Source organism: Amphiprion ocellaris, chromosome 3 (genome assembly GCF_022539595.1).
Source record: "Amphiprion ocellaris isolate individual 3 ecotype Okinawa chromosome 3, ASM2253959v1, whole genome shotgun sequence".
In the NCBI taxonomy this organism is placed as follows: Eukaryota; Metazoa; Chordata; class Actinopteri; family Pomacentridae; genus Amphiprion; species Amphiprion ocellaris.
Window position 1 is genome coordinate 17,647,448 of NC_072768.1, and position 24,151 is coordinate 17,671,598.

The 24,151-nt window shown below is 41.1% G+C and overlaps 1 long non-coding RNA gene across 1 annotated transcript; it reads right to left on the bottom strand.

Moving 5' to 3' along the window:
* Window positions 1–376: 376 nt before the first annotated feature.
* On the bottom strand, window positions 377–7,386 carry LOC129347872 (uncharacterized). The gene is made up of 2 exons (XR_008600183.1): window positions 6,499–7,386; window positions 377–2,212 (listed from the first exon to the last, which is right to left on the bottom strand). It is a non-coding gene; the product is annotated as an uncharacterized LOC129347872 (long non-coding RNA).
* Between the last annotated feature and the right edge of the window lie 16,765 nt (window positions 7,387–24,151).

Here is a 24,151-nt window from a genome sequence, read left to right on the forward strand (position 1 = left end):
TATTTATATAATTTAAAGTACACATTCACTTGCTGTATCCCAGTGCATCCAGGATACACACCAACCAGTTGTCAGCACACAGAATTACATAAAGAACATGTGCGTGCACACAAAGGTTCAGGCTTATGGAAGCATCCCCTGAATACAACGTGCTTGTTCTCAGATGCCCAAGCTCTTTACTGCCTGTGCACGCTCTTCTAATGGCCACAGAGATACCAGAGAGTAATAGAATAAGTCACTGTATCTGTACGAAGTAATTTGTCTACTTAAAGCCAATGCAGGAAACAATGCTTATGTACTGCAACATACAGAAATGTCTTTTCAATAAATTGTCATCACACTCAGTGTCTGCATACTGCAAAATATGGACATGAAGTAAGTACAAAAGAGAAGAAATGTTTTATTTAATAAAAGGTGCAATGTATAGTTCTAGACATATATGATGTTGGCATGAGGTTCGTTTTCTTTGAAAAGTGAAGCATGCCTGAAACACATATTATTTTGATATTATTAAAATAATATTTTGCAGGAATTGAAAGAGCTAATAAATTTGCAGAAATAACCCATGGAGTATAACCTCTGTTTATGCAGCTGTCCAGTGAAGTGCGTCTTTTCTCCCACATAAATAAATATCCATCTGCTAATAACATTACACATATGAATTATAGGGTGTGGAATCTATGTAATCGCTGGTTTCATTTGTGACACTTTCAAAATCGATATCAGGGCTGTGTCCCTTGTGAAGGGTTGCCACATATTTTTAGCTCTGCAAAGAAACAGATAGGAAGTTTATTAAATGGCATTGCTGAATAGGGAATCGGATGAGTATATGGAATATTTCCTTCCTTACTTCTTGTTTTCCAGTGAAGCTATCATACACCTAAGCTAATATCACAGTTGTAATCAGAAGTTAGAAAGTGCTGTGAAGTCACTCGGGGGCTGCAGGCTCAGGGGGAAGGAAGAGAGCATGTTTATGAATTGGATAAAGTGTATTAGGTGCGTGTTTTGCTGTCCTCAGTAGAGCAAGGATGCTAGACGGAGTGTGTGAGATAGCGGAACAGAACGCATGAAGTGTTGGTCGAAGCAGCGAACCGCTGAGTGCGTATGGCTCGGCTGCTGGACTCCTTGCAGCCCTGCGGCGCAGACACAGGTGTTGTGACGTGGCCCCTAAAATGCCAGGGCTGCACACTCTTGGCTTAGTGATGAGGAAGGATAAAAACGAAATGGCCAAAGCTGTTTAAAGTAGGTACTAGCAGCCCCCAGGGGGAAACTGCACTGGGAGAGTTCAAGTATGTAGAAGTCTGATGCAGCTAGTCGAGTGGACAGAGAAGGAGAATGTACTTTATATTATTATCATTACGTGTCATTGACTTTTGAGAATTTGTCCCAGCACCTCAGTTAACTTAGTGCCGTAGATCAGTATTCTCACAGTGCAGTTTCTCTGACACTAGATTACACTCAGTGCTATGACTCTAAAATGATACCCAGTTTTTCTCTTATGATTTCCATAATACTATTAGTATTACAATTAATACACAGTCACTAAAAAGAGTTTTCAATCAGAATATATTCATCATTTGGAAGTTCACATTTCTTATAAATTAATTGAAACCATGTGCTGTGCTTCTGCTGTGATGTAGTTTTGACAACTTCAGACTTATACAATGAAATTAAAGCAGCACAGCAAAAAACCAGGTGGAAACATTCAATAATTAATAGTAATATTTTAAAAAAATAAAGATATGTGCAGGATCCACTGTGTAATCTGAAAATTCTAATTTATTTATTTTCTCTTGTTCATGTCAGCTTAACATGCTTAAGGTTTGATAAGCAACATCTTGAAGGGATCACAGTTTACAGTTCAAGCTATATCTTTTTTTAAAAAAAGTGCTTCAATTTACTTTTAATGCATTGTTATCAAAAGTTTTATTCTTAATATAATTGATGCTGTAGGTGGATTTCCTGCCTGAGCTGCCCTCGTTCGGTGCTGCCATACAAGAGCGGCCCTGATCCAGGACAATATGTCTGGTTGTTGAGGGGTTGCCAGAAGTAGCTGTTAGTTACAGTTAGGGCGCGTCCCTCCTAGGATAGGTTGTCCACTCTGAGGTCTGATATCGAATAGGTCCATAATTTCCAGCTTATTCCCAGGATAAACTCTCCTTTGCTCTTTTTCTCTCTGTGTCTCTCTTCCTCCTTTTCTTCCTTCCGAATCCTGCGAGAAACAGTGGGGTGAGTTAATTCATGCTTTTAAGAGAAGTCTTTATTCCTTTTTTCTTGTTAAGATGAATTGAACTTGTGTGCATGATGTATCCACAAATTTTCTTTCTTTCAAATATGTCTTTTAAATGATCTAAAACGCACCTCAAGAATTCTTCTGATGTATTTGATTTGTTTAACACGAAGGCACCAGATCAAAAGCTAAGTGAGAGGTGTTTGGCACATGTAAAAATCAGTGTTCTGCTTTGCTTTTTAACCTAAGACAACATTTCAAATGAAGTCGATTTAACAATATTTCAATAGACATAAATACAAATAAATTAAATGATAACTGCGTTTATAAGTAATGAAGTGATTCAAAATATACCTTGTTTTAAAATGATCCACCTTACGATAGAGGGGAAAAAATAGATTTTTATAACTACATAAGGTGTATTATTTAAAATCTGAATCGGAAAGCTAAAGTTCTGTTTTCAATTTTATCAGAGGTTTATATTCAAAAATATAACTTGTGTCTATAGTTTGCTGTGATTGAAATCTCTTAACTTTAGAAAGTTCATAATAAACTCTTTTGTTAAGTATAGTTTTCCACAAGTCTTAATAAAAAGAGTAATGTGTGTTTTTTAACAGGCAAAGGATTTTTAACAAAGCTCTATATGTGCTACGGTGTAATTATAATTTTTTGCAGAAGCAAAAATGAATATAATAGAAACATAGTGAAAATTAGGTTTGTTTTATAGCATGAAACCTATATATTTAATACATTATTAAATATTTGTCAGAACTAAATCTGTATCATTGGCATTTTTGTTTTTTAACAATAAGTTACTCTTGCACCTAATAAGTAAGCTAAAGAGGAGGAAAATCGAGCTATGTATTTTACAACAATGAATTAAATTAAAGTTAAATATTCCACATTTTTGCTAAAATAATTGTTTAGAATTTTTTGTTTGTTTCTTTTGTATATTTGTTATTTTATATAATAAATTAGCTCCGTGTTTAATAAGAAAGCAGCCAGAAGCTTTTTAACCCAAAATCAGAATATATTTTACTAAACAGGATAAATCTAATACATGGCTGTCTCGTCTTCAAATGCCAGAATGAATTCTACTACTGTTTTAATTATGTATCATCAAATATGGGCTTAGTTGTAATATCTAGAGGTGTTATATGTGAACATAGCCTGTGGAAAAACTTGAACATGACCTTGATCTTGGAAACACACACCAGTCCTAAAACTCTTCTGTGTTCTGTGTTCACTGAACTGATATTGCATTTCATTTCAGAGAGAGCTGTAAATGATCTAATTACAAGCAGAAATTTAAAAAATTGTGAGTGCGAATGATGTTTCATAATAACTTTTTTCTGACTTGCTCTTCCTGGACACGCAGGGTTAAGTAAGCTCAGCACGGCAGTTTGCTCTCACCTCTCTGCTGAGGCAAACGCAATGTTCGAGTAGCACAGAGTTTGTGAAGAAACCGTTCCTTTCCTCCTCCTTTTATTATCCAGGACATCACTATTATCATCATTTCATATATATAGAACATCACTACTGCGCATGTCTTGTGTCCACCATTTTGTAGTGAGAACTTTATTGCACATGCATCCATTTTATGAACTTGAATCAAACACGTTCTTTTAAGTCGGAGGCCTTCAAAAAAATGCATTTAAATTAATCATGTTTAGTTAGGAAGTTATGCTCACTTCAAATGTACGTACACAGATGATGCCCAGCCTGCTGATGCAAGTCAGACGTCTTTCATTTTTGAACCTGAGTGCATTGCAGCTGCTAATACTGTGCAGTTATAAAACGGAATCATTTATTTATGTTTGTTCAGACAGCAATAATTTTGTTCAAGCTGTGCTGCACCTTGCAGTGATACTCTTCATTCCTCGTCTGTGTGCGCAAGTGTGGATGTGTCAAACAGAGGAGAAAGTGGCGGTCACAGTCGGCTGCCTAAGGTGACTAGCGGGTCAGAGGTCAGGCTGTGTTAATAAGATGTGATGTGCTGCCCTGGGACCTCAGTCCCGTGAGGGATAACCCCCTAATCGGCATTAGTTAATGTGTTAGTAATCTTTACCTTCTTAAAGCAAACAGCAGTGGAACATTCAATGGGCTCGCTTGACCTCCCGTGTAACACTTTTGACCTCGGGGTCATGGCCTTTGTTCCCTGCTCGATGGGGAGTGCCCTCAAAGGTCTCGGGTGTAATAGAGAAGTTGTTTAGACACGTGCAGGGCTTGAGCAAGACCACCTCATAGACTCTGCTCCTGCTCCTGGAGAGTATAAAGTCTTCCCTGATATTGAAGGGATACTTTGTGGTTAGCTTTTATCCCCATGACTAAGTCCATTAGAATATCTATGTGTTTTTATGTGCCACATATCATGTCTCGATGTTGATGTAGCAGTGGTTGCTGACCAAGCACTGAGAAATCCCTCTCTCACTCCCCTCGCAAACTTCCTAATGCCTTCTTGATGTTTGCAAATGCCTAAGTGCAAATATTGTTTGTCTTTGTGGATCCCCTGCCCACTTCAGTCCCATATTACTGCTACTGTTTCCTTCAGTATCGGGAAAGAGAACTCCAGAAAAACTGTCTTTTTTAATATGTCCTCATCCTGTCCACATATCTGAACTCATATCTGATACATAATGTTTCCCCACGACAGACGAATGACTTTTAAAACATCCAAACATGTGTTCAGTGTGTTTTCCTCACTGCAAAAGACCACAGCATGGTCATTATTATAATCAACATGAGACTGACAGTTTATTCAAGGCACTGATATGCAGAAAATTGTTTTGGGACAATAAATCTAATTATTTTTTCATATACATATACATATGCACTGCATTTATATAGATATTTTTTTCAGTTTATATATTTTAACCTTATAAAAAAAAAACATGTTTAATCCTGTGTGTATGATTCTCAATATGCTTTTTGCATTTTTTGAAGATATAAAAGATTAGATTTTTTTAATATTACAGATTTCATTAGTTATCTAATGCTTTTTAACTAAATCCAAAAACTGTTTTGCAGCTTACAATGTTTTTGTTTGTAAAAATCATAGTCAAATGGTCTGGAGCAGAGTCTATAACATGGCGCCATCTGCCATTTTGTTTCACATCGCATTATCAATTGGCCTGATTGACTGATTTTTGTAGCACCCAGATGTAGCAGGCACGTGCTACAGAGGAAGAGCTGTGTAGCTTTCCTTCACCTACTTCTTTTAATTATGTAAATTTAAGAGCAGCTACATTTTTGTGTGGCTGTGAGGATTCATCAAATGTTCGTCTTTTTTGATCATTTAATCAGACGAAAAATATAAGGAGTAGGAAGACAAAGCAAAACCGGTGAAGGTGCTAACGCTGCTTCAACTTAATGTCCTTCAGCTGTTGATTTAGTCACTTTAAAAAAGTCTGTTATTGTTTTTTGTTTTTTTTTAAATCATGATGATTAAAAAAACTGCAAAATTAAGAGACGATAAGCAATTGCTAAACAAAACAGTGGAACAGTGTCGAGGTGCACAGAGGTAAGAGTTACCACCAAACCCAAAAACCAAAACTGTTCCCTCAAATCAACTTTAAGATTAGTCTGCACACTAAGCATACGTTCACAAAGTATGCCTCTCTAAAACATCTAGATTTAATCCTTAGAATCCTCACGTCTTGTTTCATGATCCAAGTTATTCCCAAAATTAGGTTTCTTAATGTATAGACATGGCAGCTTTATACATTGAAACCATAATGAAGTCATGGGTTTCTCAATTGGCTAAAACACATGGTGAGATGTGACGTATAACTGCACTCCTTCTAATAGGATTCTATAGCTCGAGCCAATGTAGACGCCTCGACTGAGCTCATATCTCATTTAGGGCAAGAGAACTACGAGAACAAATAAATCGCAGCCCCGCCGTTTTCTGTACTTTGTTAGTGTAAATAAAACTCGAATTTTCCCCTCACTGTCTGCACGGCGTCTTTGGCCACCTGTGTTTTTTTTTTTTTTTACTGAAACCTGCCGAGCAAAGAGGAGTGCAGAGGGGAGAATAGTTTTTGTGGAGTCCAGTCTGTGTGCTGCTGTAGTGAGGAAGAAAGCCGGAGAGGAACGGGGTGGTGGCCGAGCTGTGAAAGCAGCCCTCACAAACTGTGAAGCAGCCTGAAGCAGTTGTAGCCATGTTAGACAAATCTGAGTGAGCATGAGCCCCACTAATAATGCAGCGCACTCCAAAAAACCAACAGAAAGTTTTCACAGAGTAAAAGTAAGAAAAGTTTAACCCCCACCTTTTTTCTCTCATTGTCTCTGCTTAGGCATGTAGTCCCCTCTTGCCCTCTTTAATTCTCAGCAGTTTATAAAGCAGAAATGAAATCAAAATAGTTCCTCAGTAACAGATACACTTTACATATCCCCTTCCTCCTTTTCTTCCCTCATAGAGCTCCTGTAGTTCAAGGCCGAGGGGGAAAAAGTTAAAGCCACGAGCTCTGCCTTTGCAGTTTTTTAGAACCAGAGCCAAAAGAGGCAGGAAGTTGTTGTACAATAGCGTTACAGTAATCTGCCACAAATGGAAAAAGCCAAATGCTGATCGCCGAGTAGAGAAGGTGGCAGAACAGACAGAAAGAGGGAGGGAGGGACAGAAGGGGAGAGAAAGAGAGCTAGCGTGTGTGAGAATAATCAATACAATCTAAGATGGTGGAAACAGCCCTGCTGTTTAGGTCTCCCCCTCCACTTCCCTCGCTGGCTCACTTCATGTAAATCACTGCCTGGATTTGGTTTGAACAAATCATCTAGATCATCATGTTCTGTCGTTTTCTTCTTCCTCTTCTCTATTTTAAAAAAGGGGCAAATCAGCATCTCTGGGGGGTTTCACTAAATTTTTCTCTGAACTGTTGAATGTCGAATACCGGGCAAGTGGCAACTGTTTTTCCTCGAGGAAAAGCAGCCGAGTCTCACCCAGAAATGCTTATCAGCCTTTTGACTTTGTGCCAAAATAGCTGCAAGGGTTCAGCTTCAGCGTTCGGTTCTGCTTTGTGACAGAGCCGGGGCGAGGAGGAGGGTCCTAGCTCGTCGTTCTTTGCCACATGTTACAGAAATTAACACTCTCCGCACTTTTCTTTTCCCCTATGTGTTACGGTGTGTGTGTGTGTGTGTGTGTGTGTGTGTGTGTGTGTGTGTGTCCGATCTATTCTATGCGTTCATGCTCGTCACCGTGGCATGCCAAAGAGTTAATGCACTCCGAGAGTGTGTGTGCTCCCAAGTCTGCTGGAGTGACAGGAGCTCCACTACAGTAAGAGATAAGCTTAATAATTCAACAGTGCTCTCAGAAGTGTTGCATATTTCAAGGATCCTTCAGCAGTGCAGTCCACTCTGAATGACTGTGTATTTGCCCCTTTTCCCCTGCTTTTCTTTTCACTAGTTGATATAGTTGCTGAGGTACTGTATAGTGTATCCCAGTATGGCGTGAGTGTGAGCACTGCGTCTGCGCACTGTTGGAGGAGTGGATTTCTGTGTCATTCTTCTTCCTCCACCCCTCCCACATTTAGTGCTTTCCTCCCTCCCACTCTCCTTCTCTCTCTCTCTCTCTCTCTCTCTCTCTCTCTCTCTCTCTCTCTTCTGTGTCTCCGTCTCCCACCCATCTTTTGCTCCCTCCCTTCCTCCCTCCTCTTTCCTCGTCCCCAGTGCAAATACAGTTCCTTGCCGTGTTGGACATGTGATGAAAAAGTGAGTGGTTCGCGCGCTCCGCTGCACCTCCTATTTCATCATCAGCGGAGCTTTTCTCTCCTTCACTGTGCGCTCGCTGTCTCCTCCTCTCGTCCTCTCTCTCTCTCTCCCTCTTCTTTTTCTCTCTCTGTTTCGGTTGCTCCCCTCTTTCTGCTCCAGCCACACGCAAGGGGGAGACTTAAGCTCTGCGAGGGGAAAAAAAAAGAATGAAAAAAAAGTCTGCTGCTATTTCTACAGTCAGGGCCTCCCCACAGCCCGCCCTTCCATAGACGGAGCTTTTTTTCACTCACTACTGGCTGGATTTTAACCCTCTGCCTCCAACTAGCTGCACAGCAGCTCTGGAAAACCTGGCAACAAGTTGCTTTTTAGGGGCCTTTTCTTACTTTTGCCGCATTGATTTTTGCACCCCTTTGGATTTTGGCACTGTTTCATCTATTTTCCTGTAATTTATTTTCTAAAAATGTACCGCATCTTCCTATTTTTTTCTCCGCTGGCGGGTTTCTAGTAGTATTTATTTGGTTTCTCTCTTTTTGGATGGAAATTTGTCAAGGTGGCGTTTCTCAGTGTGATGGGCCTTGATCCACCTGGAGTGCCAGGGCGCCATTTCTGACGGGTAACCTGCTTGTGGTGGTCTCGTGGTCTGGATGACCACTGTGGATGACAGTCAGAGATGTGACCAGCGTCTAAGCGTGGTGCACATATGTGTTTTAGAGAAATGTCCGCGATCAGCGCCAGTGACCGGCGTGAAGTACCGCACCTTGTACGTCTTCACTCTCTGTTGCTTCTTCTATTTCCCTTCCATGTCCTCTCTTTCGCTATCACTCTGTGTCTCTCTCTCACCCTTGTTCTCTCTCTTTCACACCGACTCGCTCTCCTAACACGGGAATGAGTGGTGTGCTGAGCCGGAGCTCTTTCTGGGACAGGTGCCAACTGCAAACAAAAGACATTAAAAGGCAATAAGAGGAAAAAAAAAATTGTAAAATGTCAGCAGTAGCCCCGCATGTTGTGTCTCTACATGACCAATTTGTGCTGTTATTGCATGTTGGTATGAAGTGTGAAAGCTGATGTTGTGACCGAAGCTGCTGGTAAGACAGAGGTTTGAATACTTTGCCACACTTATTCTAGTGAAGGCATTTCATTCGGGAAGAGGGAGGGAGTAATGTGGGAGACCAGCATATAGACTGCTGAATTATTCATGTGCTCAGCCAAGGCTGTGACTGGACTGGTTGTGCTATTTGCATGCATCAGACATGCTGTTTGTCTGTTTGCTAACATTCCTCATTCAAAGACTTGTTAACTAGCAGACGGGCTTAGCTGGAGCCTTGCAGACAGCCTCATGGCCTCCTATTGTTTCAGGCCTCACCAGGCCTGGACCCAGCTGGTGGCAGCGAAGCCGTGCAGCCTTGAGCTTAGGGCTGAGACTGTGAGGCTGAAAGAGGGAGTAGAGTCTGGAGGTGAGACTGACCCGGGCGCTCAGGCAGGAGCTGAGGCCGAGGCACGGCGGCTCTGAACGGGACAGTCTGAGGGAAATCACTGGGTCTTGCAAAAAGCACCAAACAGGCGCTTATGGCTTTCTCCTCTTCTTGACAGAGATGTGGATCAAAGCGGGAAGATCTGCCGAAATTCGCATCTCGACCGGACGTTTACCATCTTTCTTCCTCAAAATCGGTGAGTAATATCTGCTCCTCTGTGCGTGTGTGTGTGTGTGCGTGTGTGTGTGTGTGTGTGTGTGTGTGCGCTTGCGTGGTTTCAGAGGAAGTTTATCCGTGTATTTACATTTTAGGCTTCCAGTGTTTAACAGGCACGCTGTACAAATAAACATGTGATGCAGTTGGGGTTCTTGCACAAAGTTTCTTTTCACCTGAGCATGCATTTATACATCTAAATCCAAAACCCTTCGTGCACATGTAGCTCAGAAACACATACAATAGCGCACATCCCAACGTCAGCGACTGCTCCTTTAACTTTAAGAACATTTTTCGCTAACTTTCCTGCAACATTCCTGCAGAAAACCTATTCATAATTTTCGCAATGCAGAAACATAAGCCATAAATAGCACTTTGATTGCTACTGGGATAATCCTGCTTCGTGGTAATCAGTGGATGAGTGGAAGGCCACAGTTGTAGAGGTATTTCATAGGAGTGATGCGGTCCGGGCTTTGTATGCACTACATGAAGAGAAGTACGTGGTGTACTGATCATTTTGATCAGTTTTGCGATCTTTAAAGCGTGAATGTCAGCTGAATTTCCATGAGAATATTCGTTAAAATGTAGCATTTCTTTGAATTTGAGGTTTTGCGGGTAGTATTTGCCAAGCTTCTTTTTCATTTAAGACGAATAGAACAGACATTAAATATAAAACAGCCAAACACTGACCGATATCTTTGCTTATGTATACATAATTGTTCCGTTAATTACATATTTTGTGTCTGTGCGTGTGGATCTACACCTTACATCTGTGAAGACGGGATTTTACAGGTTTTACGCTTTTGCATAGTAACATTTTGTGACTAGTGCCATTAAAGCTTCCCTGAAAATGCTTTTGTAATTATATTGATACACATGAAAACACGCCCTTGTTTTTATTTGAAGGAATAACAAACATGTAAGAGCAATAAATCTGGGTAAACAGTCATAAAACAATTCCGCAAAAACAAAAATGTTTAATAAATGCTTCTCAATTTGACTTTAGGTAAGTTATTTTGAATAATATAGTAATTTCCTTCAGCTTAGATAGTTAATGGTTAATTTGATCAAAATAATGGAAAATCTGAGTTACATAAGTGCATGAGACATTGATGTGGTAAATTACAATCCCCTGTTCTGTTCATAATATTTAGCTTGTAGTATTGTGTTTAAAGGTAACCAAATACTACAGCATTCACTATTTTCAAATATCTTCTTTCATAAATGTGGCAAATTTGCAGTTTTTAGAAGGAAATCTTCCCTCTCTGGGCCATATTGTGGTCTGGTTTTCTGGTGTGTGCTCAGATGTTAGGCAGCTTGTCAGGGTGTGTAGAAACGAGGACTTTTTTTGAAGGGCAAAGCCAACGTGATATTACTCTGAGCTTCCAGGTGATTCAAGATTTAGGATGAGCTTTTCTATGTATTAGCGATTATATACATTCACATGAATATGAGCTCTGCTTAACTAGCTGTGAACACATGGTTTTGGCTGGCAGAGTATCGTGCTACTCCACCCCTAAGGCCTTTTTGGCAGTGGATGGCAAGAGTCCAGGGGAAGGTTGCATGTTGAGAGGCAGATGGCAGGGTGGTGAGGGTGTTCAGTATTTTCTCTTTCTGTAAAAGTATACCTGAGCAGGACAACAGCCTTGTAGACCCCACAGTGAGGCTTGTTGTGCCCTGAAGCAAACTTCAGCTTTAATGCAGCTATATAGCAAAGCCCATAATGGGACACACACACACACACACACACACACACACACACACACACACACACACACACACACACATACAAATACGAGTACAGAATGAAACATCCATATCCATACGCATAAATTTTAATTTTCTTTGAATCACTTGATATATAATAATACATTTTAACAGAAGGAACACATTTTTTTTAAATATTTGTGTCCTTTTTTTGCCCTTTGTGTGTGTGCTTAGGCTTAAAAAGAGATTGATTCAAGGTGTTTGTTCACTTAAATCCGTACAATCGTCCAAGTGGCTTTTAATATATTTTATCAGTTAATATATTTCAATTATTTTCAATCACTGTGTTTTGTAAAATGTGATATAAACAGCATTGTTAGCTGAATACACTGTCAAAGTAGAGCAAAAGCACACTGCAAGCCACAGATAGAACAAGTTCTCAAACTTGAACGTGACTGTGGCCTTGAACTTGAACGAGAAAATCTGAACTTCTAATGAAATTGTATTTTAAATCAGTATTTTTCTTTGACTATATTAGGTAATGCTAAGTTTAACATGTTTTTGTGAAGTTGCTCAAAAAAAATCCATCTGGCAAAACTTCAAAAGTTTCTGAAGGTTTGAACTGAAAAATGCAAAAGAAAAAAAAAAGCACCATGGGAAAAAAAAATCATAGATTGTGTAGGATTATTGCTCTACAGTGTTCACAATATTTGGAAATAATTATTATTATATGTAATCATTGTTCAGGCTGTTTAGAAAATGTTTCAATAATTTTTCGTTCATGAGTCACCTGTAGTCCGTTTTAATTTGTTTTTGAATTCGACACACTCAAATTTCACGTTAACATATTAAGTAGTACACAGATGAAAAAAGACAAAATATTACAAAAATAATGCACTCATTTTTTCTGTGGAGAATGAATTATTTAAAGATTATATCAAGTTCCAAAGAATATATACTTGTAGAGATTTTTTTTTCGATAAGCACACATCTAAGAAAACTATGCCAGAGTGCATAAACTAAATAAGTCAATGATATGACAAATGTATCTTTTTACAGCATTTTATTTTTATTTGGAATAATGTAAAAGTTGCCAAATACGCAGGATCAGCATATTTAGCTGTGAGTGTGTATGAGAGAGAGTGTGTGTGAGTGTGTGTGTGAGAGAGAGAGAGTGTGTGTGTGTGTGTACAGTAAAACAATGCACTGATGCATGTGCAGGTTTGGGCATGTGTCCTCCACTTGTTGCTGGATCGTGTAGTAGATTTTTATAAGTGGTTCTGGATATTTTTGTAATATATAGTTCAGTACAATTTTGGCTTTTTAAACATATTTTATGGCTAAACTACAAATCTAGCATATGTCTCATTATTATTCTTTTAAATGGTTGCAATAGACATTTTTGCTTATTTATTAGTATGACAATTCTCATAATTTAGTTTGACCTTATATTTACCTAGTTTTACCTTTAGACTGGTGGAGCAAAAAAGCACAGGGCAATTACTCCATGAGTTATTTAATTTTGAATCGTAATTGCTCCAAATTTTGTGTTTTCAGTAATATTATGAGCATAAATAGCCTTACAAACTGCCAGCCTGGGGCATTGCCACGTGTCTGATTTAATCGTACTTAATACTAAAGATCGCTTTTCACACAACACTGACAGAGGGAATTAACAGATGGGAACAATACAATTTAGGGGTGTAATATTGCTGTCTGTTGTGTTGTTATTGCCTAAATGGAGACGAAAGATAATTTTGTTCTCCGGATTACTTCAGATGTGTCCTCTGGCCATGTGTCGTGTAGCAACACTATAAAGTCTACTGAGTGCCTCTAGATGTGAGTTTTTCAGCCAGATACATTTGAAGTGTTGAGTGTGTGGTTTAGGTCATGTGCCAGTACTCAGTGTATTCTTACTAGTGCAACACACAGTGAAAATGAGTCATTCACCAGTACAACACAGCAATAAGCCACCAATACACTGCTTCATTTGTTAAATGGATAAATTGGTATTTAAGATTATGTGATTTAGTTTCATTTATGAGCTCGCTGTGATGTTGTGAATTCCATCCAATTTCCTCCTGGCTAATATGAAATCCAGATTGGATTGGTGAATGGGGGCCAAGTCAGCACTCACTGTAAATATATTTTTCCTGCCATTATAATGAAGCCTTTTTTATTTCTACTCCTAAAGTGGCTTCGATGTGCTGTTTTAAGTACAATAAAACTGAGAAACCCAGTGTAATTAAAGTTAAATTGTATGTTTTAGCCCTCAGGAGGACTGTCAGGGTTTGGGATTTGATAGACATAAAGGACGAACCAGGCTGCCTCTACTAAAATGCATGTAGTCCTGTTCATTTAATGTATTCACTAATTGAATATCATTTTATTTACTATGTATTTAATGAATACTAAAAAAATCTAGTAAATCTCTATTGGTAACTATATATGGGTTTATATAGGTTAAAAAGAAAAAAAAAAAAATATATATATATATATATATATATTGTTCACAGGGCAATATAAATGCTATGTAAAATACTACTTTAAACGTGTAGATACTTAATGTGAAACGATCTTGCCGTAACAGAGGCAGCCGTATTTTCTAAAGCTTAATAAAGGGATATTTTGTTGTTTTTTAAAAGATGAAAAAGTAGGATAATTAAATTTTGAAGTCCAGGTTAAAAATATGTTTGCATAGGTTTGGTGACTTTGCAGTTCCATCTTATATTTAGCTCCAGTATTCTCACTGACCGACTACACAAGGTGGTGAAAAGCAACACCATGCCGCGGGTTAATACACACAGGAAAGAAATGGAGCTAACTTGAAATCCACCACTTTGGCAGTCTAGCACATCTAAAGGTCACAGTGCAAAAGCTGTGCTACACTTGTGTTTTTACTGTACTTCTGTCAGTCACACTAGCTTCTGCTTCAGGCTTTAAATCAGCAATTGTTGTTAGTCCGTTATAAAATCAAAGTTCAAATCTCCTCTGGTCCAGCCAGATCGGGTTTCTGCGGTAGAAGCTGACCAGGCTCCCTGTTGCCCTCCCGTACTGTGAATGTGGTGGAGCAGATAAGTAGATCTACAGTGGCCACTACAGGCTGTGGCACACTCATACAGGATCAGCACCACAGTACAGTAGAAAAAGTAGGCCAGGCCTGAAAAGAGAGGAGAAGAGCTGGACAAAGAGGCCGAGACTTCGTTACATAGACTCACGCTTATTGTATACGCACATTTTTGGTGTTGCAGTTGTCTGTGCGTGTGCCGAAATTATTGCACAAAAACGAAATATTAAAGGCTTAATAAAGATTAAAATTACAGAAACAAGCGTTGATGCATTAACATACGTATCACTATGTGCACATGAACACAGAAGTCTGTAAACCTGCTTTTCCTCAACTCTCCCACTATACATGGAAGCCATTAGTGCAGTACACCAGTGACTTTTACGGACTGGCCGTTTTATTCTCCCTGTGTTAATCAGGATGTCAGCTGGGAGTGTCACATGTAATTTATCCAAAAAACCACAGCAACTCCACAGAGATGGTAAGCACAGTCAAAATGACATAATGTGGGACTGGGGAGAGTTTCAGGGGGTGACAGATGATGTAGATTTTCCCCTCCTGTACCTATCCCTCTTTTCCTTCCGATGTTCTGAAACAAGACCTGTGCAACTTTCACACAGTTGCTTGACATCATGGGCCTTTTGCTGAGGTTCAAGTATTTATTTATTTTTTTTAATGTTCAAGGACATTTTTTTCTACTTGCTGCAGTCTCACTGTTGAAAACTGAGCATTTAAACAACCTTCTCAGAGAGACTTTGTCAGACGTTTGACAGATTTCTTTCATCCGTCAACAATTTTATTTTCAATCAATTCAAATGAAACTCATTGTTTCATTGTCATTTGACCATTTAATGAATTCAGTATGTATTTTAGAAACTTCCGTCCGTGGTCTACAGCATCACGTGTGAGTGTCTCTCAGCACGCATTGTCAGGACAGATACTTGTTTTATGTATCTGCCAGGCAAAGCGATATTCCAGATAACGCTGCGCTGCACCCACTCAACTTTTCTTTTCCAGTACTCATATATTTCTTCAGCTTTTGGCCTTTGCTGTCGCCAAGGCAATTTAGTCAGAGGAAAAATGCAGAATCAGCAACATTGTTCCACTTGGAGGTAAAATTGGAAGTGTTGAAAGGCCTCGCCTGCAACTCTCCAACTATGAAAATACTGTAAATCCCTTCCCTCACCTCACCTCCACTTCATCACTTTCATACTGCTCATCAGCGCTGAGCTAAATTATGTTGGCTACATTTTGAAAAATGCACCCGTTTAGGCTTTCTTTTGTTACCCAGTTGGGTTGACTCAGTTTGTACTGATTTCCAAGTTGTAATACAGCACTCCGGTAATGTTTATATACTCAGGTTTCTTTGCTTACGCTGCTGTCATGGCTGAGTGACTGAAAGGTTGTAGGGTTTTGTGTAAAATACAACAGGAATCACCTCACTAACAGGAGCTCTTTAAAACTTCAGCTTTAAAAATATTTTATAACACAGATTGATTTTTAAAACCGTATTGTGTTTTCTTACAATACTTGCAGTCATCCATGTGGTGCATATACTGTAGACTATCCCCTCTGCAAATACTCGCCCAGGCTTCATGAGTCATCAACATGCATGCACACACAAACAACACACCCACACTCACACACAGAGTGCAGTGAGTGCACAGCTTGGACATGAATCTCCCTCCGTGGGCTGGAGGAGTTGGGTTACTCATGAGCCCATAAACATGTGCTGGCAGCACTCCAAGGCACTGCACTGTAATTACAAACGTTAGAAACAATATATAAAAGACCCTTCCCCGGCAAGGCCGTGTCCCGCGCTGCAATTAGCATCCTTGTACAGAATTATCACCCTTCAGCAGCCGCCACCGCACTGAGTGGAGGCCTTTAATTGGCAGTGTCCTCCTTGGTGTGCTAGAGGACAACCCTCACATCTCTCTTTATCTTCCGTCACACTCTATTTTTCTGCAATCTGAGATTTGACTAATGATGACTAACTGCCTCTGTTGTCCTTCGCCCCATTCCACCTCCACATGATTGTAATGGCGTTGCATGCACGCCACAAGACACCAGCGCAGACACGGGCGCATGTTAAAAGCCGTCTCATACATTAACGCCACGCAGCCTGTGCGCGCCCTCATGTGTGATCCGAACATACTGCGCTGCATGTGCAGAAAATGGCTTATTATACTCACAAGTACACGCAGATGCGCCACTTCACCCACGCACATGACACTGTAAGCTTTCAGTAATACGGCATGCCAACGAGCGTGCACGTGTGCAGCGAGTGGGTGCTACTGGGCAAGGCCAAGGCCGCGGCGGAGCTTGTGTGTTGGTGTTGGGTGAGCATGCGGCAGTAAGAGCTGGTCGGCGCACAGGCCAGCAGAGAGGGTGCGGTGTGTTACATGTTCCACTAATGAGTTTCCTTGGCCAGGCAAAACTGTAGGGCGAGCTTATTAGTAAACAGGCTACAGAGAAAAGACCCTACAGCCCTCCACTGCTGCTGCTGCTGCTGCTGCTGCTGCTGCTGGCTCTCTAACTGATCACTCTCTGTTTCTGCTTCTCTCTATTGTTTTCTCTTCCTCTCAGTGTCTGTCGCTGTAAATTGTCTCTCCCCTCGACTCAACAATTCTCACTCTCTGTTTTTCTCTCTCTGTCTCTCTGTTCATGTAGCCACAGGCACCAACAATTTGGCCAACAAGTGAAATCACGGACAGACAGACTGGCGATCACAGCAGCATCGTAAGTACCATAATGTATTGTAAATGTAATATATTGTTGCTTAATAATGTAATTCCATTGTCCTGCCTTGCATTTCATTTAATGAGATAGGGTCTGTAATTAGATGCGGTGAAAGTTTCATTTGTTATAAGCATGTAACTGCTCTGTCTACATCTATTTTCCGAGACTTATTATAATGTGAGCCTGCATTAGATTAAATCATCATGGCTGGATATTGTGTTTTTATCCCATTTGAAAGGCCAAGTGGTCCTATTGGCTTATTAGTGCGGTACATTAAGAAGCAAAAACAAACATATTCTTTAGTGCGCATGCAGAGAAAACACTCAACGCTCTAATCTTAATTGTCCACTAGGCATAGCGCAAGTCTTGACTCTGTCTGTGCCTGGTCCTGGATCTGTTAGAAAATGGCTTCCACTCTGTGCCTTCCAGCTCTCAGCTCCCCACCGCCATTTTGTGTATCGCTGCCAAAGTAGTCAGGTAGCAGGATGAGAGGGACAGAGTGAAGTGGGAGAGAAAAAGTGGGTGCAACTGGATGCTGAGTTAAAATAAACCGAGAGGAGTGGAAGGAACTGGAGGGAAGCAGTGCTCCGATGCACAGTGACACAATACTTAGCATGTCTTTTTCTCATGGAGAGATGTATTAATTGTTTCTGGCTGACTACAGAGAAACAAGCAGCCTCCCCCTTTGGACCCCTTCGCTGCTCCTCTTCTCAAAGAGCTGAATCTGGGTGGACACCAGAAACACTTCTTTGTCGTTGGGGCACATGTTGCTGGCAGAGGCCACAGCTGTATCACCCCCTCCACCCTCCATCAGTCTTCCCTCTCTCCTAACTAAACCTGCCTGCTTCTGCTTCTCCGGAGCCTGTGTGTGCATGGGTTCAGCTTTAACCTCTGCTTTAGTACCTGTCTCCACCCTAACCACTGTGTGCTGTAGCTTCAACCCCAACTGTGCCTGTATCATATGCACTTAGTAACCCCAGGCCCCACCCTACAACCTCCAGCTACAGTAAATAGCTGTCTGCAGCTCTGGAATTCTGTATGTGCCAGGCATTTGATTACATGTGCAGATGTTATTAAAATCCTCCTCTCATCTGACCCTAAGACCACAGATACTATATCAAGTTTTCAGTTGCTGCCTGATGTTGCTGCCCACCTACCCTGACAAAGTCGCTCAAAATCTTAAGGCGTTTTAGCTCACGCTATTGAGAGTGATACTGGAAGATTATTGGGAAAAAAATACCGATACCTTTTTTTGTTATTTGACCCAAAGTTGTGTAAAATCAAATTATTATAACTCAGTTATAACTGATGTAGCAGTATAAACTTTTGGAGCTATTTCAGTTGAACAGCCCAATACTCATCTGTTGCCGCACAAATTTTTTCTATAATTTATGGAATTAACTTCTGAAAGTGTAATATATTCAAAAAGAGGTGCTCATTTTGACACTTTGGATGCAATTTTACATATTGTTGCTCAGCTTTACTTCATCGAAGAACCTCTATCAACCACTTATTTAAAAAGCAGATAACGTTTGTTGTTGTCAGTGGTTTACAACATATAGAAAAGTAGCACAAGTATATACCTGGGTACTATATGTGTTTATGTCTGGCAGTGATGCTGTAAAAACTCCCTCGGTGTATCAGTTTGTCTCTTTGCTGCCATGTAACTGATTTAGACACTAGGTGCAAAATATAGCAGACGTCCCTCCAGCAGTAAAACCTGGCCTATTTAGGCCTGTCACAGACAAGCTCCCATTGAGACAGGCAGTCAGTCAGTGGCTTCACTAACAGTTCAGAATGCCCTCTGTCCCCTTTGGCTACTCACTCCTTAATCTGGCCATGTGTTTGCATATGGGACAGAGTGGCCTCCATATTGTGTTTGTGGAATGAATTATGAATGCTATTGCATAACCGTGGCCTGTTTCTAGGGCATACTGTATCTCTACAGCATCTACCCAGAGACCAAAGCATGAATACATTTACTCAGCCTAGACCTCTTGGAAATGATACTGTGAAGCTGGCCTGCCTGCGTTTGTTTATGGTTATATAGAGCAGATGGCCATGCAACATGGTCACATATCACACACTGGCTGCCTCGCTGGTTCTGCCACACACAGAAATGCTTATAGGCAGAAATGTAGCACTATTTGAAGGGGATTCAAAGCCACAGAAATCCATTCATTATTCCTCTATAACTCACTGGGGAGAAAGTATTAAATCTCTTTATCAGAGAATATTACTGTGTATTCCCCTTCATACTGGCAGCTGTCCTGGAACTATAGGCACTAGCGCTAAAAACTGCTGCCAAATCAAGCTTTTCAATGCTAACTGTGGTTAACTGTACTGTATTTACAGCCTTAGCTTTCAGCTGCAACTGCTAACCACAGTAGTGAGTGTGACTACACCCAGCTGTATCCTGGAAGTAACAAGCTCTTCAAGGTTACAAACTGTACAGATCCCTGTCTGCGTACTCCGGCCTTCTGTCTGTCAGCTGAAGTTCATATCCAGGGAGAAAGGTATTTGTCCCACCCTCTAAATATAGCTGGCGACAGATGCAGCTCAATGGGGCACTGCCCAAGCTGAAAGGGGCCCTGCAGGCAGGCCACAGCAGAACAGGGCATGCAGGCGTGTCAGAACTATAGACTTCCTCTAATAGACAGACCCTATAGGTCACCAGCAGCCACATGGCAGTGCATGTTTCACCAGCTCCCATTAGCATGGCGACACAAAGACTAAGCCTGCAGACTTTTACATGAGTATACAACAGGCAACGTTTAATGTATTCAATGTTTTATGAGATGAATATTGACATAGTGCATTGTTGGAAAATATCAAAGTGCAGTTTGTTGAGAAAAAGAAATTCATCTTCCTCTTTATGGTATTTATAGATATAATGAAATTAGCCCTTTGCTTTGAAACCTTTTTAGCATGGCCACAATTTAAACAGCTCTGGTGTACCTGATTACAAGACTGTTAACCTTGTAACCCTAAAGAGGCAGCACCAGTCATGGGCTGTATGCTGGTACCCCTGTGTAAATTTGCCAATGTTTAAACAGAGGAAGTCATTCAAGCAAATGCGCAGAACTGACATGAGAAAATATTGGATGATCTGAAGGCAAAGACTGCCTTTAAAGTGCAATTATGCACTTTTATACCACTTACCAAAGATGAAACAAAAATCCATTTGGACAAAAAAAATAATAAATTCTTCCTACTAATTTGCTAAGTGTCTTCGAGTTAATCATCAGTTCAGTTCGGTTGAGCTGTTAGAGTGTAATGAAGCATCTGTGTTTTGCTTTTTGTGTGTGTGTGTGTGTGTGTGTGTCTTTCTCGCCCAAAGTAAGATTGGCTACCTAATGTGCACAGTGATTGAAGCATGTTTTATCTGTTCTAATATGCAACAGTAATAGACACCTGCTATAAACAAGTGGCTCTGTGCAGACCCGTGTCACTGAGTGCATCCTGCAGCCTGTGAGCATATGCATGCAAATGGGGTGTATGTTTCTCTGTGTACGTGTGACTGTATACTGTGTGAGAGAGATGAGAAGCAGCTGGCAAGGCTGGGCTGAGTGGTCTGGGCAACCCCTGCTGCGTGCCCTGTCATTACAATGATTGGGGTCATTTTTTACCTCTAAAGATGGGGCTGCGAGACTGCGCTGGGATCAGCTAAGTCTGCCTAATCCAGCCCTTTTCACCTGGCATGTTTATGGCCCTACTGGGGGATGGAGGGGTAAGTCACCGGGGCCAGTTCATCTCACAGCTTGACAGGCAGACACGCATATTATGCACATAGACGTGAGTACATGCACACTCCGTCACACTCGCATACACATGTTGATCTGCACACAGAAACACGGTGCGTGGACGTTCGCATACGGCACACATGCATCAGTGTATGCGGGAGGGCCTTCACTGTACATTCACACGCCTTCACGTACACCCATAAACTCCCCGTTCCTTCTCTCTCCGAGCACACACTCACACGAGGTTTGCGAGCTCAATATCTGCCTCATGCAGAGGTGACGAGGAGGTCAGCCTGTCTGACTTTGAGCAGAATCCCCCTGTGGCTTGCCCCAGCCATTCCCCGTGGCATGTGTAACAGGACCTGCCCATGCAGCCTCTCCTCTTCCCCCTGCTCCTGTCCTCCTCCTCCTCCTCCTCCTCCTCCTGCTGCTGCCTGCCCCTTGGCCCTGGTATAAATAGATGGGTCATGCCTGCTGTGCTACCCTGAGGGGGCGTGTGGGGGAGGAGGAGGGGGGGCACAGTAGCCATGCTTCCCTTTATAAATGCTCCACCGTGTCTATGTGGATTCCTCCTGTCTGCACCCAGACTTCTCTTGTGGCAGGGCCCTCGCGTAGATGTCTACAGACAAGAGAAGGAGCAGGTATTTCTGACCACATCATTCGTATAAGGGAAGCCACAGTGATGAGCACATTGAGGTTGACTGTATTTGCAGAACTCAAACCTAAGCAACCGTTTAATGTTGTGGTGCCAAAAAGCATCCATAAAGAATAGGTTGAGGGGGAAGTGACTGAAAAAGAGCTGTTTCTTGAAAGTCACCAAGATGAGCGTTTAAATAAAGATGAACATGAGCTATAGTCAGCTCAGTGGGTAACTTAGTATCACTTGATTTCTTTTTATTTTAAGACCACTACAAAATCTTTCATCATCTCAACAATATCATGAATTAAATAATCCAGATTTAGAAAAAGTATGTTCAAAAAGAGGAGTTATAATATCGTAAATTTCTGCAAATGAAATTGTGCAATACTCTGTGCTAATATGTATACTGAAAAGGTATTGAGGTTTGATATGAAGTCTTATTTATAGGTCCTGCAATTCCATTTAAGGTCAGAATTTGCTCAGTATAAACTGTGCTGCCATCTTGGTCAGGAGTCTGTCACAATGGAGACCTCGTAATATCTTGGTATATTAAAGATTTTATTAGTGGCAAATGTACAAATGTACAACCTCATGACACACATCCAACACTAAATAAGCGATTTAGTCACATTGTTTTAAATTCTGACAGTATGGATGAGTAGAAATTTTCAGGATTAGTTAAGATTTGAGGTCATGTGTTGTGTAAAAGCTTCTTTTTCTGAATTGTCCACCCACTGGCTGACCACAGACCACCAGAACCCCAAAGATCAGCTTACAAGGTTACAGCGCTCCACCTTACTACCACTGCATTTCAACTCGGCTTCAGTATTGATTGATAGGCGCTGTAGCACTTAGGCTCAAGTGTGATTGAATTAAAGTGACTTTTAAAGCTGTGCGTGCCTTTGCTGTGGACACTGTGTGAAACTCTGATGAGGTAAATGAATATCATGTTTATCAGTATCCAATCTAAAGGGTATTTTTCCAAGTTTGTGTGCGTGAACAAGTGCATGCACTCGGAACTGTGTCCTTGTGCGAGTGTGTGCATTTATTTATGCACTCGTGTGTACATGCCCCACGGTGTGTGTTTGTGTGACATTATGAGACGATGAGGTGTAGAAAGCAGGACTTTGCACCACGGCCTCTAAACAGCTAATGGAGGTGTGAGGCTCAAGCAGCGTATCAGTTACAGACACTGTGCTTTCAAGTGAAGGAATGTTTGCTGAGTTTGCATACTTTTAAGAAGGCTGGATTTCAGGTGGACGGCCTCTCAATAAAGGAGGTGTTTTTAGATTGTGTTGCATAACTGTGTAGAAACCCCTAAACAAGCGTGCACAAGGGTACATGGCTGTGTGTATATGTGCTTGCATTGCATATTGGTCCTCTGCAGTACGTGTGTGTGGGAGCGAGTGTGAATATTTCCCTGTCGCTGGCTGATGGCAACTGGCTTCACTTGAAAGCAATAGCTTTCCTGGACATGTACTCTGTTGGTCGGGACCCCAGGGCCATATACTATATTAGATTGAAGTATGTCCAGTCAGCAGACTGAGAGGACAGCGTGCCTTGACCCTACGTTATGAAGTCGGGGCCTCACGCCTCTGAGCGTTTTGCAGGACTGCACAGTGAGGACTGGCTTGTATGCTGTAGCAAACACTTTCCTTTACTTAGTTACTGTTTAAGCATTTAAAATCATTGCATATTAATGATTTTTCAAAATGCTTGGCTTGAATATGATAAGAATTCCCTAATTTGCATGTTCATTTAAAGTTGTGGTTTCTGCATATCAGTATTCTAATACCTGCTGCCTGTTTTAAGTTCAAAATGTAAAGAGAAAATCCTTTTTTTTTCCATTTTAATGTTTGTTTAGCAGTTGAATAGGATAAACTTTAAATGAAATCAGCCCCTGTGCAATATTCTCTCTGTGTGTGGCTCTGTTTGTTCATCTCATGTGTGTACATACAGTAGGGTTCCATATTTCTACTGTCAGCTTGTGTCTGTCTGCAAAGTGTCTGTGTGCTTCGTGTGTGTGTGTGTTACCTAGTAAGGGTGTGTGCTTGTGCATACTTACAAGCCACAGCGCTATGGTGTAAGTAAGGCACTGTTGAATAATGCAGAGAGCCTCAGACTCACCACTGAGCCGACACAATGGGGCCTCTCAGCTCAAGACATACCGTTCTGTATTGTGCTGTGCTGTACATTTGTGCCTTCACACATGTGATACTATTCCTGAAGAGGTACATGCTGACAAAGATCACCCCAATATGGCTGCGCTTCAGCAGATTGTGTGACAGTCGAACATGCACGTTGATGTGGTTTTATCACACAACACATAAGCTGTACAGAGTTTCATGCAAGCATACTGTAAATAAACTTAACCCCACACACAAATCACGAGCAAACCTCAACAATATGTTTTCACCCAAAAAACCCAAGCCTCTCTTATACAAACCGTCAGCCACTGGGGTGTTTGCAATTGATCTCACAGACGTCAAATCCGAAAGTCATCATGTTGAGGCATTTCTGTATTTCTCTGTTTCCTTTGTTGCAGAAGTAACAGATCTTCCCTCTCCGGGGGTTTTCAGCCGGAGCCTACCTGACATGCTGTTGAAACCGTGATGGAGGGAGGAGGCGATAGGC